Below are 19,586 nucleotides of genomic sequence, written 5' to 3'. Positions count from 1 at the left end.
GCGCAATACAACACCATGTCTCAAGAATTAAAAGGGGGTCATGAGTGGGATGACGGATCCGACCATGATGATGTGACAAAGATACATGTGATGAAAGAATGAGATGCGAAAGAATGAGATGCGTGCTAGATCTACAGATTTGTATGACAGATCTGTATGTGCGATGTTTAACAGAGAGATGAAAGGATAGTGAAGAGACGACACAAGAGATTTGTTAACGGGGTTCAGATGACCTACATCCCCGGGGCCAAGTCCAGAATCATTCACTAGAATTAGAACGCAAAAGTCACATTTGCTAATGGTATCTAGCACACACTTGTGCCTACCACTCTAATCTACATGAACTAAAGGAACCACCACTCTTTGTCTTTTCCGCCGAGTGTGAACCTCTACAAAAACCACTAGCAGATTCTCTATCTTACTGGTGAGACAACACCACACACAACATGTGTGCTTCTCTCAACTTTAGGTCTAGGGTGCGTAAATTGCTTCTTGTTACCACTTCTTCCTTTTATACTTCTTAGAGTTCTCCACAAACCCTAGGTTCCACAAGCTTCTTCCTCTTTTCTTCTAGGTAAAAGCTTGTTCTCTTTTTGTCAACTTGACCCATACTTTTGTTCCTGTCGCACCTAACACAAACATGCTTTTATGACACAGCCGTTCCACTATTTGCTGCAACTTGACGCTTTTCCGCTCTGTTGACTACCCAACCTCTTCACGAGGTTTACCTTGTTTCCAGCTCAGTTTCACTACACAGCCACTACAAGTTGTATGCTCTATTTTCAGCTATGTTGCACTTCAAGTATACTCAACTGCTAAAACCTATTTCTGCTCTGTTGTGCTTTTCAGGTTTACGCAACTGCTAATGAAAGACTTGTTCTCATGAGCTTAAAGCATGACTGGTTGAGCTCTCACTTCTTGGATCTTCTCGATAAGACTCCAAGGTTCAGCATGTCACTTCATTCCATGTGACTTCACATTGAGCTGTCTTGGCTGAGCTAGTATTCTCTGATTCTCTTCATGAGGAATCATTGCGTCTGTGTCTGTAGCTGGTTACACATTCTCCAACTTGTTCACTGCTTCTATGTCTGAACATGTGTTTGTATCAGACTTGTTCACTGCAACATTCAATGAATCTGTGTCTGTACTCTTGGTTGTATCAGGTTTACTCATTGCTTCTTGATCATCTCTCTTGTGTTGTAGAACCAGTAACAACACCAATATATCTTCAATCTCTCCCTTTGTTACTGAGTTATAGAACTCAAGCTTTCTCTATTCTTGCACTTGATGATCTTCAAGCTTTCATGTTGTAGCATAATCTTTGGCAGCTTCATTGTCCTTAAGAGGATTCTGTCATTGTGATCTTCTCTCTTCTGTTTCAATAGTTGCTCCTTTACGCCTTGTTGTCAGTCTTACAATTCTGTCAACACAATGTATCTTCAATCCCTCCCTTGTTGATTGAATTGTAGGACTGACAAACGTTGATGATCTGCAACCTGTAAATATCATGTTCTTGTTTCTTTTGGCACATCCGTTTCAAACAACTTCAAACTCGGTCAACACACAAATCAATCTCTTTCTTGTTAGCTGAGTTGAAGGACTCTAACCCTCCCTTAATCATAACCCATCAAGTTCTTGATTTTGGCCTGATCACATCTTCAGTGAATATCAAACGCCTCCAAGTGTTGCCTGCAACCACGACATAGCATAGCAACAACAACAACTAGCATATGGGAGTAAATCAGAGAGTCTCCCTTTATAGCTCAGTTTGATATTCCACTTCATACAATGAAACCAACTCATCATCATCAAACCTTGGATTTTGAATGTAACGCCATCTTCTGCATTTATCAAACACCTTCAAGTTGTGACAGCAGCAATGACACAAGCATAGCAGACCCAACAACTAGCAAATGGGAGTAAGTACAAGAAGTCTCCCTTTTAAGCGCAGTTTGATATTCAAGCAATCAATGGCACTAACTCATCCTGCAAGGCAGCCATAAAAGCTCCCTCTGCTTGAGTGCATAACTAAGGTAAAAAGTAACATATCAAGAGCATAGTCCAATAAAGAACTCATTATGCAAAATAATGATCCTCCTCTTGCTTTGATGTTAAGAGTCTGCTCAGACTTGCCTGAACACTGCAGAAACTTCACACATACCAAAATCATAAAACCAGAACACGATATCAGCCATCAAACCATTGACAATGATTACTTGGTTACAATGACACATATGAGAGTAGCTCAGAACTAGTTAACCCATCTTCAGAAATGTACCGCTGTCGCCAATAGGATCAGGATCAAAGCCTGCCGTACGCACATGATAACTAATTTCTGAAGACGAAACACAAACTAGTTCTGAGCCAAGAACACTTCCTTGAGAACACAACTGTGAGAACACTTCTTTGAGAACACAACTGTGAGAACATCTTAAAATCCTCTTTGAACCTGATGACTCTTAACTCAATCATAACCTCATTAGCACTAGCAAGAATGGTGCTTCATTTCAAATCGCAGCCTTTGAACAATGGGAAGCAAAACTGATCAGAAGCAATAACATGATCATCAAAATAATACCTTTGTAGTCGCAGCGGAAACATAGACAATTCTCTCGAACCATGATGATCTTGTGAAATGTAGCACTGACTGAATAGCCTCAACTTATGTCTTTGCTTCTGTAGACTAGCTTGTTCAAGTAGTCTTAATCGAAAACTGTTTTTCATCCTTGCAAATATAGGCTTCAAGACGGTCTTCTTTACTAAGGCAGATCAGAGATCCATATGCTGTACTTCATGAAGTAGAGGTATCTTCCAAATCAACCAGTTACAATACATATCACACCCATGCTTTTCTTGAAACTCCTCCTGAACCTCAAACAATATACATACCAGAGATTTGTCACAGATTCACACACACACACTAGTTGCTTGCAACACCGAAAATACATCATGACCATAAAAATATTCTTCACCTTAAGAGTAACGTTGAGATAAATTCAGATGAATATACCTTGAGGAAACCTTTAAACAACATCTTTTGATCCCAACAGTGAACCAGTGAATAAGATAGACGATTGCAGCTTCTGAAGCAGTTGTTTTTTGAGTATTTGGAACATCCTTCTTCAACACACAAAAGAAGAACCTCATAAACAATCCTCAGATTTGAAAACTAGAGCAGCAACAATTTCTTGAATTTCAAAAGCGATGTCCCAACTTTCACTGACAAGACACTTCAGCTTCCTGGGTTACAACTTAATCGGTTTTACTCAACTCTGAGTATTCTACCTCAGATTGATTCCGAACAACATCTCCTTGCAGATGTCACTTACGCTAACCTTGCAGAACTGAACCGGAGTTACACAACTCTGAGTATTCTACCTCAGATTGATCCCGACCATCTTATACTACTAGTGAAAGTGAATCCTTCTCTTAAACTTTAATAATCGAGCGCTCTTACTCTTCTCTTCCAACACCCAGAGGTCTTCTTGAATATTCTGCAACAACTTACTTGTACACAATCCCAACCAATACAAGGCACAACAGAGAACAAAACCAATAACATCTGATAAGAGCTTCAAGGACATTCCTCACTAAAACCTCCATTTTCAACAGAAAAATATGGGTTTCACATCTTCATAGTAACACTTCTCTCGTGACAATAAGTCCCAGCAGATATTAATTCCTTGTAATCATATTCCATCACGCAGAAGATTTTACTTACATTGACATAGCTCTGAGGTAGTGACATAGAGGTGAATGTCTGCCTTGAACACTTCAGACTTTGGTGCAAGATATTCACCTTCAGATCAGATGACTTTCCACACTTCTTCACAATCAACTTCGTATTACTCACTGATGGATCATAATACTTTGATTGTGATTACCATACCTAGGAACATTAAGAACTTCTGTTTCTTTTTCCAACCATGAGGTCTTGATTTGAGCTTCTTCTCCAGCCTTGATGCTGAGCCTGCCTTGATGCAGAGCATAGACGAAATAACAAAACAGCCCAGAAAATTCCAAACTGTTGTGGGATGATTAAGGACAACAATGTAAGGCCACAAGAGAAAGCGGATCACAATTTGGGTTTAGATATTGAAAGTTAAGAACAATTTTCCAAAGCAGATCGAAAATGGTTAAACCTGCGAACATCTAACTTTGGAAACAGTTTCCCATCAAATGACACAGAATCAGAAGGATACCTTTATATCATTGGAAATATCCTGCTTTCAAGATTCCAAAACATCTTTCAATGCTAAAATTCGAGGTCTATAGCCATGTCAAACGAAGATGCAAAGTCAGACAGAAAACAGCTTCATGAACCTGCAACTCCATCAAACTCATAACTTCTTCATATCTTCTTCTTTTATCACTATGAGTTAGTTGTTCTCCCCCATGTTGATTATGTGTTTCAACCAAGAACTGTTCCATAGGAAACACACAATCAACACAACACAGACCTTGTCTCTTTGTAGACTTCAAAGACCTTGATATATCTTTCATAAGAACTTGTTAACCATCCTTGATACACGACATCGACGAAGTAGCAATTCAACCCAGAAAATTCTGCAACTTAGTAGCAAGATCAACATCAGAGATAGGGAGCCATAGGTGAAAGCAGATCATGGTTTGGGTTTACGGTTTGGAAGTTATGACCAAATTCCCATAACATATCCAGAAAGATAACCCTGCAAACAACCAGCTTCAAAAGCAGATTCCAATAATATCACACAGAACCAGAAAGGGATCTTTATGTCCTTGAGAAGATCTCATTTCCAATTTTCAAAACATCTGACAGCACTAGAAGCCAAGATCTGTAGTCAAAGGAAACTGTAGAAGAAGAACACATACCAGCGACACAACAATTTCCTTGATGTATGAAATTATAACAGGACTGCAGATTTCAGTATCAGAAAAATCTTTCATTTGATCTCTTCTCAAAAGCCAGCAACATTTTTGAGGTCCATAATCCAAATGATTATCCTGNTCAGATGACTTTCCACACTTCTTCACAATCAACTTCGTATTACTCACTGATGGATCATAATACTTTGATTGTGATTACCATACCTAGGAACATTAAGAACTTCTGTTTCTTTTTCCAACCATGAGGTCTTGATTTGAGCTTCTTCTCCAGCCTTGATGCTGAGCCTGCCTTGATGCAGAGCATAGACGAAATAACAAAACAGCCCAGAAAATTCCAAACTGTTGTGGGATGATTAAGGACAACAATGTAAGGCCACAAGAGAAAGCGGATCACAATTTGGGTTTAGATATTGAAAGTTAAGAACAATTTTCCAAAGCAGATCGAAAATGGTTAAACCTGCGAACATCTAACTTTGGAAACAGTTTCCCATCAAATGACACAGAATCAGAAGGATACCTTTATATCATTGGAAATATCCTGCTTTCAAGATTCCAAAACATCTTTCAATGCTAAAATTCGAGGTCTATAGCCATGTCAAACGAAGATGCAAAGTCAGACATAAAACAGCTTCATGAACCTGCAACTCCATCAAACTCATAACTTCTTCATATCTTCTTCTTTTATCACTATGAGTTAGTTGTTCTCCCCCATGTTGATTATGTGTTTCAACCAAGAACTGTTCCATAGGAAACACACAATCAACACAACACAGACCTTGTCTCTTTGTAGACTTCAAAGACCTTGATATATCTTTCATAAGAACTTGTTAACCATCCTTGATACACGACATCGACGAAGTAGCAATTCAACCCAGAAAATTCTGCAACTTAGTAGCAAGATCAACATCAGAGATAGGGAGCCATAGGTGAAAGCAGATCATGGTTTGGGTTTACGGTTTGGAAGTTATGACCAAATTCCCATAACATATCCAGAAAGATAACCCTGCAAACAACCAGCTTCAAAAGCAGATTCCAATAATATCACACAGAACCAGAAAGGGATCTTTATGTCCTTGAGAAGATCTCATTTCCAATTTTCAAAACATCTGACAGCACTAGAAGCCAAGATCTGTAGTCAAAGGAAACTGTAGAAGAAGAACACATACCAGCGACACAACAATTTCCTTGATGTATGAAATTATAACAGGACTGCAGATTTCAGTATCAGAAAAATCTTTCATTTGATCTCTTCTCAAAAGCCAGCAACATTTTTGAGGTCCATAATCCAAATGATTATCCTATGATGATACTTCCCTTTCTTGTGATCTCAACTAATCAATATGACCTCAAGTCTTCTTCTTTAGCTCGAAGCATCTTTGATAGGCTGAGACAAACCTCTGCAACACAACTAATGCAATTCAGCCCCTCCCTGATCACTTGTTCACCATACTGTTTCTATCTCCATCAGATCGCAATACTCCACGTTCTTCCTCAAGCGTACATAAAGGCTCAAACTGAACCCAAACATGTGGTTGACGTTGAACTCCACAGTCACCTGCAGCTTTGACCTATCTTCACCATTTTCTGTAATGGGCTTAGATATTATAGCACACTAGGCCTTTGCACAATTACCAGAAACCTAACATAACACAAGACCACACAAGATCAATTCTTCAATATTAGTGAGGATCAAACTTCATTCCTCACACAAGCTCTTCTTCACTTCCACAGAACCCAAATTCAGAGATCATAATTCTTTTCCGAGAATCACTTCCTTTCTTTTAAAACTGGAGAAAATAACCAGGGGTGTTATTAACTCTTTCTCTAAAATCCCAGCACAAGTAACACTTGTGATTGCAAAGAACCAACCAAAAAACCATTGAATCCTCAGCGGTGGAGAGACGAACGTCTTCTTCCCTTACTCAAAATCAGATGTAAACCACAACACTTCGTCACTCTCATTACTGTTAGAGACACAAAACAAGGACGCACCCTAGATTTGGATTATCAACTATGAGCATCTGGTGACATCTTCTTAGCCTCCAACTCTCTTTATAATTTTAAAAATGATGTAGTTCCACCTCAAATCCACGATATATACTTCATACTGTTACCAAAATCTCCAGTGAATTTTATGAAATGTTCAAGGAACAATTCACAACGGCTCACAGCTTTTCCGGCGTCGGAACATAAACTTCAAAAGCAGTGATGAAGGCAATCGCAAAACTTGAAGGCTAATCTTCCAAACCAAATCCAGAAGCTTTAAGAGAAAATACATGTTGATTCATGCTTCTTGTGACAAAGTAGAGACAATGGAAAATCCCTGAGCATCAACAAGATCCTCTATTAATTTCAAGGTGAAGACCAAACTGGAGCAGAAGATTCTCGTTGACTTGTTGATTTTTTAAAACCCGATCCACACATGGCAAGAACCCTCACGTGTCCAACACCTCAAAACAACTCCTTGTGGGCTTTTACTGGGCCTGATTTACGAATTTAGATGAAGGCCGACCAATAACACAAAATACCCATGTAAGAAACCCTTTCTCCTTTCTTCGACTACAATTTCTCACGACATGAGAACCAAGACATCTTGAAGACGACACTGAAAATCCTGGTGAACTGTACAAACAAAATCCAGCGAGTTTGTAAACAGATCTGCCGTCGTCATCTTTCTCTCTTTCTCTCTTTCTCTTTGTTCTTCATTTTCACCAACCTGGAGAGAACCCATCACTTGATTTTCTTCAAATAAGATCATAGCTCTTCTTCCTCATCTAGACACATCTCAGGATCTAACCTGTTAGAGATAATATAATCTTAAATCGGTTTCCTGCTCTGATACCAATTGAAAGAATGAGATGCGTGCTAGATCTACAGATTTGTATGACAGATCTGTATGTGCGATGCTTAACAGAGAGATGAAAGGATAGTGAAGAGACGACACAAGAGATTTGTTAACGGGGTTCAAATGACCTACATCCCCGGGGCCAAGTCCAGAATCATTCACTAGAATTAGAACGCAAAAGTCACATTCGCCAATGGTATCTAGCACACACTTGTGCCTACCACTCTAATATACATGAACTAAAGGAACCACCACTCTTTGTCTTTTCCGACGAGTGTGAACCTCTACAAAAACCACTAGCAGATTCTCTATCTTACTGGTGGGACAACACCACACACAACATGTGTGCTTCTCTCAATTTTAGGTCTAGGGTGCGTAAACTACTTCTTGTTACTACCTCTTCCTTTTATACTTCTTAGAGTTCTCCACAAACCCTAGGTTCCACAAGCTTCTTCCTCTTTTCTTCTGGGTAAAAGCTTGTTCTCTTTTTGTCAACTTGACCCATACTTTTGTTCCTGTCGCCCCTAACACAAACATGCTTTTCTGACATAGCCGTTCCACTATTTGCTGCAACTTGACGCTTTTCCGCTCTGTTGCACTACACAACCTCTTCACAAGGTTTACCTTGTTTCCAGCTCTGTTGCACTACACAGCCACTACAAGTTGTATGTTCTATTTTCAGCTCTGTTGCACTTCAAGTATACTCAACTGCTAAAACCTATTTTGCTATGTTGTGCTTTTCAGGTTTACGCAGCTGCTAATGAAAGACTTGTTTTCATGAGCTTAAAGCATGACTGGTTGAGCTCTCACTTCTTGGATCTTCTCGATAAGACTCCAAGGTTCAGCATGTCACTTCATTCCATGTGACTTCACATTGAGATGTCTTGGCTGAGCTAGTATTCTCTGATTCTCTTTATTAGGAATCATTGCGTCTGTGTCTGTAGCTGGTTACACATGCTCCATCTTGTTCACTGCTTCTATGTCTGAACATGTGTTTGTATCAGACTTGTTGACTGCAACGTTCAATGAATCTGTGTCTGTACTCTTGGTTGTATCAGGTTTACTCATTGCTTCTTGATCATCTATCTTGTGTTGTATAACCAGTAACAACACCAATATATCTTCATGTGATAGGTGGTAAAGAAGGCATAAAATTCATCAAGATTGACTATATCAAGTCTGGACAACCGAAAAATGGATCACTCCATGGATTCTCGGATATAGGTTTCACGCAGATGGTACGAATTTAAATATGCTAATGAATATCCCTTTATTAATTTGTGTTCATGAGGGTAATTAATATTGACTTTCTTTCCACCAACCTTTACACAGTTTGAGATTAACCATCTAAAAAATGAATATCTTGAATCCGTTGAGGGTTACTACATGGCAAATGGTGATAACATTGGAGCACTTCAATTCAAAACCAACTTGAGGGTCTCTGATATCATGGGATATACTAGAAATTTAAACTAGAAAACCACGGAAAGAAAATCACCGGGTTTCGCGGATCTGCTCAGTTTGAACTAAAAAAACTTGATGCCTATTTCACTCCGATTACTCCTACTAGAATGGAAGCACATGACAGTGTGATGAGGGAGCTGACCATGACAGTGTAACAAAGATTCAAGTAGGTATTAATACTAAAGGCATACAATACATCAAATTATATTATGTCGACAAGGATGGACATCCGGGAAAAGAGCAAATACATGGTTCTGAGACAAGTCCAAGTAACAAGCTAGAACCGGTACGTGTGAAGATGAATATTTAAATATTAAATTTGTTTCTAGGGGATAACGCGTCTTGGTTTTCTATATATTAATGCCAATTATTTATTCCATTTCTGTTGTAGTTTGAGATAAACCATATCGACAAGGAATATCTGCTATCTATTGACGGTTACTACGACGAAGTTTCTGGTGTGATTAAAGCACTTCAATTCAAAACCAACATAAAGACTTCAGAAGTAATGGGAGACGATGAAAAGGGTACAAAACACACTTGAATGCACCGGCCATGAGATCATTGGGTTTCATGGATTTGCTCAGGATAACCTAAACTCTCTTGGAGCTTATATCATATCCCTTCCTCTGACTAAATTAGAATACAAAGGTTGTGGGGGTAACATATGGGATGATGGTACTTTCCAGGGTGTGAAAAAGGTGTGCGTTTATAGTGTGAGTGGTATAAGGTGTATCGAGTTCGAATACGTTAACGGCGACGAAGTGGAAACCCGTGCGCACGGGATGAAGCTTAACACGGTTGAGTTAATAAAAGAGGTCATAATTCCTAAAATTCTAAATTATTGGTCGAACTCATATATGTATCTATCTATGTCTGTTCTTGAACAAGACTTATATGTACAAGCTCATTATATTTTATAGGAGTTTGTACTGGATCCAAATGAGTTTCTCACGTCTGTGGAGGGGACTTATCAAGATCACCGTGGCTACACGACTATTACGTCGTTGACTTTAAAAACATCAAAAGGGAAAAGCTCTCTAAGAATGGGATATGCGTCGGCGTCAGATAGCAAATTCTTGCTCGAGAGCAAAGGTTGTGCTATTGTTGGGTTCCATGGAGGCTCTTCTGCTTCTAATCTTCATGCTCTAGGAGCATATACTTTTCCGATGAATCAATCCTCTTCATGAGGTGGAGAAACTAGATGCACAAGCTGGTGATGGAGGAGTTCCCCAAGACGATTGTGGTTTCAATGGTGTTTGATCATCTTCATGTTTGAACTCGAACGAGACTTCCCCTACCAAGCTTTATCATGTTTTTTGTTTTTCTTTGTTTCTATGTTTCTTTGTTTTTAATTATCATGTTCTTTAATGTGTCTTAATTATGTACTCTACATACATATTCGCCCTATTAATCTTATATAATAAGAGAAGGTTTCTTCTAAACTTTGTTTGAGGCGATGATATCTGGAGCTTTATATAGTTGACACTTGTCTATTGCTAATTAAATTTTGCCACAATTGTCAATTTAATCTCTTTGTAATTAAAAAATTTGCCTTAACAAACAAACAAATGGGATCTGAACATGCAGCCCCTGTGTTTCTCTTCCTCCCATACGGTATTTAAATTGAAGCTCGAATTTAGTTTTAGTTTTGCATTCTGCTTTTGAAAACGTAACGTCTTGCGATCAAGCTAAATTAAGTCATTTGGTAATTGTTTTCTTATTTATTTTCAATTAAATATTAGTAATCTGTATTCCATAAAATTATAATCCAATAGAATTCAATTTCTGATTACTTTTATTATTATTATAATCTCTCTCCGTCAATCTACTAAGAATCAACACCCCACCCCACACACTAACTACGTTTCTAAAAATGTTACAACCTAAAAAAATTGCTCTCTACTCTACTATAGAGTTACTTTCTAACGATGACCACCGATAAAAATAAGATTGTTTTTGGGAAGCTCCATACTTTAGAAGAAACAATCTCTTACTCAGCTTTAAATGTCTCTTTCTAGACGAAAATGTAAATCAACTACCTAATTCACGCCACACCTATCTCACCTACTGATATATTAAAAACTTCCTCTCTAACTAATTTTTTACTTGCTTTCAGACATGCAACTCGCCTATCTGAGTTCGAAGATCTGTTGACTCGGGGAAAGCAGTGTCTCTCTTTGGGAAAAACTTGCCATTGAAACACATGCCAAACTTCTTACACTCTAGGCAGACTATTTATATTTGAATGCAACATCGTCAACCCAATGTTTTTTGAAATCCAACAATTCCGCAAAAGATATTATATTTCATATACATCTGGTTAATTATGTATTTGTTTTTTCCCCATTCTCCAACATGTAATATATATTGTTTCCAATTAAATCAGTTTTTGTCTTACTTTTCACATTAGTTTTTCCCAATATTCGTACAATAATCTTTTAAAATGAACAACAATCTTATAGTCTTTAATATCTTCCCCAATAACTATTTCAAGGCAAGTAATGTCCCGTCAATTTTAGTTGGCAAAATTTATTAAGAACCAAAAGATTTGTACATGATTGAACAAATAGAGACTTACGTCAAACAAAAGGATGGAGGCCAGGTAATATGACTAATTTATATTTTATTTTTACTACTATTACTTAAAACATCGTCTTGACATTTTTAAGGAACATTTGTTTTTGGTGTAAAACGAAAGTGGTTGAAGTTGTGTATTGTGCAATAGGTGGCACTACATTTCATGCACTAACTGTAATTTGAAAATGAAAAACTCTGGTTTGACCTTAACACGTCACACTTTCTCTCCATCCGAAGCTGTGGGAATACTCCGGTGTGTTATTTTCAATGAGTCTGGAGTGTGGCAATCCGTTGTTTCATAGTTCTTTTCATATGTTTTTTTATTTTATTTTGTGTACTAACTATTTGAAGGTACTATTCAAACTAAAATTGCCAACCCAAGTCACTTTTTTATTCTTAGGCCAACTTAGATGAATTGGACGACGAGGTGGCTTAGCTCATCAAAGAATTAATAGGGAAGACATTCTATTCCAATGTCAAAGAGTCTACATACATTTTCACGGCTCTGTGTACCAGAGTTTCACTGTCAGTCTGTCACATCTATCAAAGACGATCAACACCACTTACCCTTAGAACTTGAGACACACATGCGGAAAAAATTTCAACAAGGAATCATAAACCATTTACGCTTGAATTTTTACATTTTCAATTTTTCATTTTTCTCTTTCTTATTTTAATAGATAACTACTGATGATGTAAACCAAAGCTTAAAACTGAGGTTGAAGACTCTCCAAGATTTGCAAGGGATAAAGGCATTGATTGGGGTTTTAACATTACTGGTCTTTTGTTGACAGGAAATAAAACAACAAAAGTAAAACAACTTCTGATTTTGGGATAAACCAGCATGAAAAGGGAATAAAATCACTTGCCGTTTCATCTGCAAAGCAAAGACAAATACAAGCCACATAAAAAGAAGTCAGTACAAATTTCATATTTCACCGTATATGTATTACAAATTGGTAGCATCCCAAAACAACACATTCTAATTGTAAAACAGAGAGATATTTTAATCTTTTATACATTTTGTTATTTAATAAATTAAACAAGACTAATAAATTAAATTATACATCAAGGTTTGTTTTTAGTAATGGAGTGTTGGTTGGGGTTGGGTATGGATTAATTATTATTTATGCTATGGATTGTTCAAATCTCCTTGTGATGATGATGTCAAATATTGACAATAAGCCGATCTTTTTATCAGAATTGAATGATTTTAGGTTTTTAGAAATTGATTTGTTGAATTTAGTATTAGACATATTTAAGGATAATATATGTACCAAGTGAAATTTACAAGATCATGAGGTTTCTATTTTTCTCACTTAAGCTTGTGGGTAACTCTCTTTTGAAGAGAGAAAGAGTCTTTTTCAATAATTTAATATATTGAAAAATAAAAGTAAAAATAAATCTGTGCATAGCACGGAAGTACCTCTAGTTACTAATACGTTAATATCTAAAATTTGAAATTTAAAATTTAGAAACTCTCCAAAGTAGTTATATTCAAATCATCGTAAATTTAGGAACGTAAAGTCGTAACTTACAAAATATTTTTGTTAAGAATTTTATTCAGAAAAATCTATAGTTTCATTTGAATATATAGAAGATTAGATGAATCGACGAACTTATCCTATAAATATATTCATCGTGTGAATTAGTGATCTATATCACTCTTAATTCACCAAAAACTATCACATATATCTCCAGAAGCAAAATGTACTCACAATAGAGATTTAATATAAAAAATGAAAGCACCATCAACCAGCACAAAAGTCGTCAAACATTTCAATACGTCTTCATGCGTTACAAGATACTCCATATGTAGAAACAATACACTACACAGTTAGGAAAACCCTTTCTAAATTGTTCTCGATGATGAAACTGTAAATCTCTATATATGATAAATTTTATAGTCAATTGTATCTTTCTTATAACTTACTAACGTTATATGTTTTTATGTTGTTTGTTTACAGAGAACAAAAATGAATTTTGAAGTGAATAAGACAATTGAGTACAGCTTCTGAAGGTTACACTTATGCAATATCTTACGAACCAACAATTATTTTTTTTCATTATTCTTGTGATTTTAATTAGTTTTTGGTATTTCTGTTTAGTTTATAACTCATTCATCATCATCGTTTTTTTCCTATTGTAGAGTTCATGGAACAAACTTTTCTATTTTCTTCTATTAAAATTTATAATTGGTTGTAAATTTCATATACTTGTCATGTATGGGTCATGTAACTTAATTAGTGTCTATGGTAAGTCCTCTAAACATACAGATTAACAAAAAAACGTTTAATATATCAAATATGGGTACTTTCTTGAATCATTAGACTGTTTTCTATTTTTTTTTTGGCATCATTCGAGATTAGGATTGATTGCTCAATCTTTTGGTAAAACAGTCCTTATTATAGCTTGATCATGTCATATGATATGTGTTTAGATCGGTTTGTCTCTTTTACGTGTAAATATGTAGGTCCCGTAATGTGGTGAAGCAATTTATCGTAAACTTCATCCAGAGTAGGAGACTTATCACGTCCTTCAACTTTGTAGAAACTAGGTTTCCACAATGAATTTATTTGATAGGGAAAAAATTTAAAGACGTATTCTCTCAAAGAAACTCGATTCAAGCTTAAGAACAAAAAGGGATTTAAATCTCTTGGGAAAGAAGTTAGGTTTTCGCTGAAGAATAATGAAGAGATTAGGGTTTTAGTATTAATTGCTCGATGATTTACAATGGAGAAGTCTCCCCTTATTTATACTTTTTGTTAGATTACAGAAAATATCAACTTTCCTTATCTTGTTTCAAGTTATAAGGAAAATTGCACCTTCTTCTTCAAGTCGGTCACATGGCAAATTGGGAAGTCGGTTGGGCCTCCTTGTCCGAACAGGCCTCAAATAAACCATCATGATTAGAACTGAACCGGATTCTCGATTAAGTAATCGATTTATCTTTCTGGTTTAGATCGGTTTGTTGGTGGTGCTAAATCCCGCACCAACAATTAGTCCCCCCCAGTTCAGACTATTCGGAAGTAAATTTGAATTTTGGAACTTTAGGAAAGAAGATATCTGATCTAAACCATAAAGAGAAGTAGGTTAATTTTTTCGAACCTCCACCACGTGTCACATACGTCGCATCGGTTAGGTCGGAAGCTGAAAGGTCGCATAGGTTATGATGACTTTTTGTAGGGTTGCCGCCCACCTGACTCTATAAATACACAATTCTCCTCGTCATTTTTCATTTTCCGCCAACAACACAATGTATTGCGCTCTATTCTCTCATCTCTTTGCTTATTTATTTACTGTTGCAAATTCCGGCTTTCCTCCGCACTCTCTGATCATCTATCATGACGAGCACTTCGGAAACTGTCTCTTTGCCTAAAATCGAAGGTGATCAACTAATTCGGTGTAATTCCAAGCGCAAAGCTTCCAACCCAGAACGTGTCACGCAGATCGGAAGTTATGTCAGATCGGGCTCTGAAGCTCAACCACTTTTCGCCCGGTGTTCGGGTGGGGCTTCCTCCTCTCGAGCTCAACCCCGAAACTTAGGATCGGATCGCCACAAGGATGAGAACACCGAATCGCCCAATACCGATCTACGACTGGAAGAAGATCGGTTCATTCCCCTGGGAATCTCGATCGAAGACATTCTGCCTGCATTAGATCACAAAGGGCGAATTGGAGGCGAAAAAACTTTGAGTTTGATCAGATCGGTCAAAATTATGCTGAACTCTTGCGGTCTGGGTAACAGTGGTGTTACAATTATAATCCCACGGGATGACCATCGTCCCTGGAATCCTCCTGAAGGGTACGTCTGTTTGTATGAGGACAATTTTACTGAGTGTCGCCTTTGGTTTCCGATTTCGGCTCTATTATCGCTGTACGCCCAAAGACGCAGGATTCCGATCTGCCAGTTCGCTCCAGGCAGTAATTGTAACTTCGTCGCTGCCCTTACTATAGCGGCTGAAGTGGGAATCATGATCAGAGTTCAATGCTTCGAACAACTATCGAATTTTAAAATATCAAAGAGCAAGGAGAAATATGAGGTGAACATGAAACCGAAGCATAACTTTCTCCCTGGCAAAAAAGTTAGCAATTTCAAAAAGTGGGCTGCCCGCTATTTTTATGTTTGTGTCGACCAATGGTTATTCGAGAAGCTGCTGGGCTTCCATCGGAGAGTGTGGAATGGAAATCTTGGTAGATTTTTAATTTCCTATTTGCTTTGATTTGACCGTGGCATTTTTGACTTGCTTTAACTTTCCGTCCTTTGTTTTCAGATCGCCCATTCTGTCCAACACGTCTAGCTCGCGGTTATCAATCCGTCCGAGACGCACTACTATCCGGTATTAATCGGCAGTGGGAATTGATCACTCGTATTCATGTCAAAAGAGCGATAGGCAAAGCTAGGACAACATTCCCGAGTTTTGCAAGTTCATTGGGGCAAACCTCGGACCCTGTCGGATCATGCGTTATCGAGGCCAGCTGCCTTCAAGTCGTCCATCCGAACTCTCACACTGAAGTCCGATCAGACCCCGACCCTGTTCAGGGTGACGACGAAAACGTCGATATAGTCGGTCTTGAGAATACCGTGGAAACAGGTAACCCTCCTTTAATTCTGGAAGAGGCAGACCCTCCGATCGCCGAAGAGAATGTCCCCTCGCTCAAAACCGGGGAGAGAAGCAAAAAGAGGAAGAAGAAGCAAAACAACGGGAAGCAGATCGGAGACGACTTTGTTTCTGAACCGCAGCCCGTGGTCAATCGCAAGCGTTCGGCTGAAGATGCCGGACTGGAATATGCTGACTGATTCCGCATAAAAAGGAGAAACGACAAAACCAATCGATTCGCTTTTGACAACTTTGGCGATAGTCCTTTGGTTACAAATCGAGCAACCTCTAGCGAACTCTTTTGGAACCTGAAGGTATCCACTCGGATCCTTCCGGAGACGGACAAATTGGAGTTCAAAAAAGCATACCTCGACGTCGCCGAGTACCACCTAATGGTTCGTATTACTACTTTCCCTTAACTTGTTCATAGTTCGATAAGATAAAGGAGTGCTTAGAACAGATCCGGACGGCTAGCAGGGCCAAAGATGACAGGATCAAGGAGCTAGAGGCTATCATCGTCAAGAAATACGAAATCATTCCTCAGTCTGAACTGAATACGAAATCATCGCTCTTGAAGAGGAGAATCTGAACTGCAACAAGAGTGTGATGGGCTGAAGGTTAAGTTGGACACTGAAGTCAGCAGACTCCACCGGGATCGTCTGGAGAAAGTAGAACGAATGGCAAAGAAGGCGCAAACTCGACTGGATAGGGTGAGAGCCTATCTGGTTGAGCAAGATATGGTAGTTCGCCCCAAGGAGGATATGCTGAATCAAGCTGTTGGAGTTCAAGAGATGGTGCAGTATCTGATCGGGAAAGGGACAGCTATTCCCGAAGAACGAATCGCGGAGATCAACGAGAAGAAGGTACAACCCCAGGAGATTGTCGACGCGCTGGACATCATTGAATTGGGAGACAGCAATCTCGTCATGTCTCCAGATCAGCTCGGCTTCGGGCTTCTCCGTCCTGGGAGTGCAGCTCCAGATTCCGTGAGGCATCAACACGGATCTAACGCCGCCGTTTTCCAAGCCAATCTGTCTGGTGATTTGGATATCTAGCCGTTTACCTTTCATTCATTTTTTGTTTTGGTGATGAACTCGTTTGACTCCGGGTTTTGAAAACACTTGTGATAACATTGCCTGTTTTGTGGTTGGATTTGGCAATTATTCCTCTTTTTTTTTTTAGTAAGTTTCCTTTTGATATTTTAATGAAATACTTCCTTGCCTAATTCCGGAATTGGAAATCCATCCCACGGGGATCAATATAAATATTCCAGCTTGGCACTCCTTATCAACCTAAATCATAAACTCGAAACGAAGTAAGATTCATAAGGAATGCCAAGCTATGTCGACAGTATTGATCCCTTGGTTGAAATTGGGAATGATTTCCCGATATTCTCGAATTCGGTGGCTATCGAGAGGGCGATGCCGTACTACCCAAACATCCGAGCTCCATGGATTCTATTCTTCTGTGTTATTCCGGAAGCGAGAGCGGAACTGGAGACTTTCCTTTTTCACGTTGAAGAACGTCATGCTGAATATCGCAGCCGACTTGCTGCGGCTGAACAAAGGCGGAACGATCTGTTGTGCAAACTAAAACTGCTTGAGTCTCATCCAAGATTCTGGATCGAGAAAGGATTTGACAGGGTGGCGGCTATGCCATCGTGCTTGATCGAGTATTGTAACGACTGCTACTACTCGGCAAACTCTATTTCGAGTGAACCGAGCTTTTTGCTGAGTGGCAAGTTCATGCCCTCCGAAGTTAAACCGTTCTACATGAATAAACGCGCTAATAATGTAGAGGCCGCTGCAGCTCATGCCATTGTCCACCAGGTAACATTCTCGAACTCAATTTGTAATATGTCTTACCCAGTGTCAGTTATAACTTAACACCTTTTTTGGCACGTAGTTCGAATCCGTGCATCGAGAGCAATGCCATAAACTCAATTTGTAATATGTCCTACCTAGTGTCATTCGGAAGCCGAGGTCGCCACTTTGAAGGCGAAGAGAAAAAGAGCCATCAGTCGTCTTGATGAGGCCAAGCAGAAGACCAGGGCGTTGGAATCCCGTCCCGATGAGTGGGAGAGAACTGGACTTCAGCTGATATGGTCCATGCCGAAACAACTTAAGGCGGACACCCGAAAGATCGCAGCCGGGATCGCCCTAAGTTCTGGATAAATGATGTACTTGCAATTAGCGATTTGAGTCATTTTTAATATTATTATTTTATGAACAATTGTTGAATTAAGACAAATTGTGTTTGCAATAAATAAAGTTTTCACTTTACTCGAAAAATGTACAAGAGGGGGAACGTCTCCCGGCTTACATCAAGTAATTTTTATGTTAAATAAACTCTCTGGGCTCCGAAGAGATGGGTTCTGAAGGTGGGATATTCATCCCTAACAGAATATGTTTGTTCGGAGGGCGAGATGCTGGGCTCGGCTTGTCATTCCGTCCAAACTAAAGGTCGGGTGCGAAATAATTCTCTGGGTTCGGCTAACCATTCCATACAAACTAAAGGTCGGGTGCGAAATAAATACTCTGGGTTCGGCTTATCCCTACCATTAAAAGACAGACGTCGGGTGCGAAATAAATACTCTGGGTTCGGCTTATCCCTACGTGAAAAAGCTAGTGCGTTGTGACGCAGGTTGATCACCTGGCCAGGGTGTCAAAGAATGTATTAATGAGTTCGGTCCGAGCTGACGTACATTCAATCCAGATCGGAATGAAATTACTGTATTTTCTATATCAATTTTCTATAATTATATAAAGTTGGGTTTTGAAAGTTAGCCATTACAAGATTTTGACATGTGTCAAGTTATCAGTCTGAGATTTTGTCATGTGTAAAAGTTAATATTTAATAGAAAGAATTTGATTACAACAAAAATAAAATATTTTGTTTTAAAAAATATTAATAATGTAAAAAATAACTATCAAAAATGACAGAATTTATATAAAAAATACAAAGTTTTTTAAAATAATTATAAGGAGATTTTATATATATATATATATTTCACAAAATTCGAAATAATAATATTATTTACTTATATTTAATTTTAAGTTATTAATTCTACAAAAAAAGTAATGAAAAAGGGAATAAGTAAAATATACAGTTAATTATTAATTCTAAATTTTATAAATACTCACTTCTATATAAACATAGATCGTTTCATATTTAAATAATTTATTCAAAAGCACTGCTTTCAACTTTGTTTAATTGAAAAATAAAATAAT

General features: G+C 38.2%; 1 pseudogene; it reads left to right on the top strand.

Annotated features, from left to right (window-relative positions):
- LOC104779319 lies at positions 16–10,545 on the top strand (annotated as a pseudogene).

This window comes from Camelina sativa, chromosome 3 (assembly GCF_000633955.1).
Source record: "Camelina sativa cultivar DH55 chromosome 3, Cs, whole genome shotgun sequence".
Taxonomy (NCBI): domain Eukaryota; kingdom Viridiplantae; phylum Streptophyta; class Magnoliopsida; order Brassicales; family Brassicaceae; genus Camelina; species Camelina sativa.
This window is presented reverse-complemented; position numbering and strand designations above follow the sequence as displayed.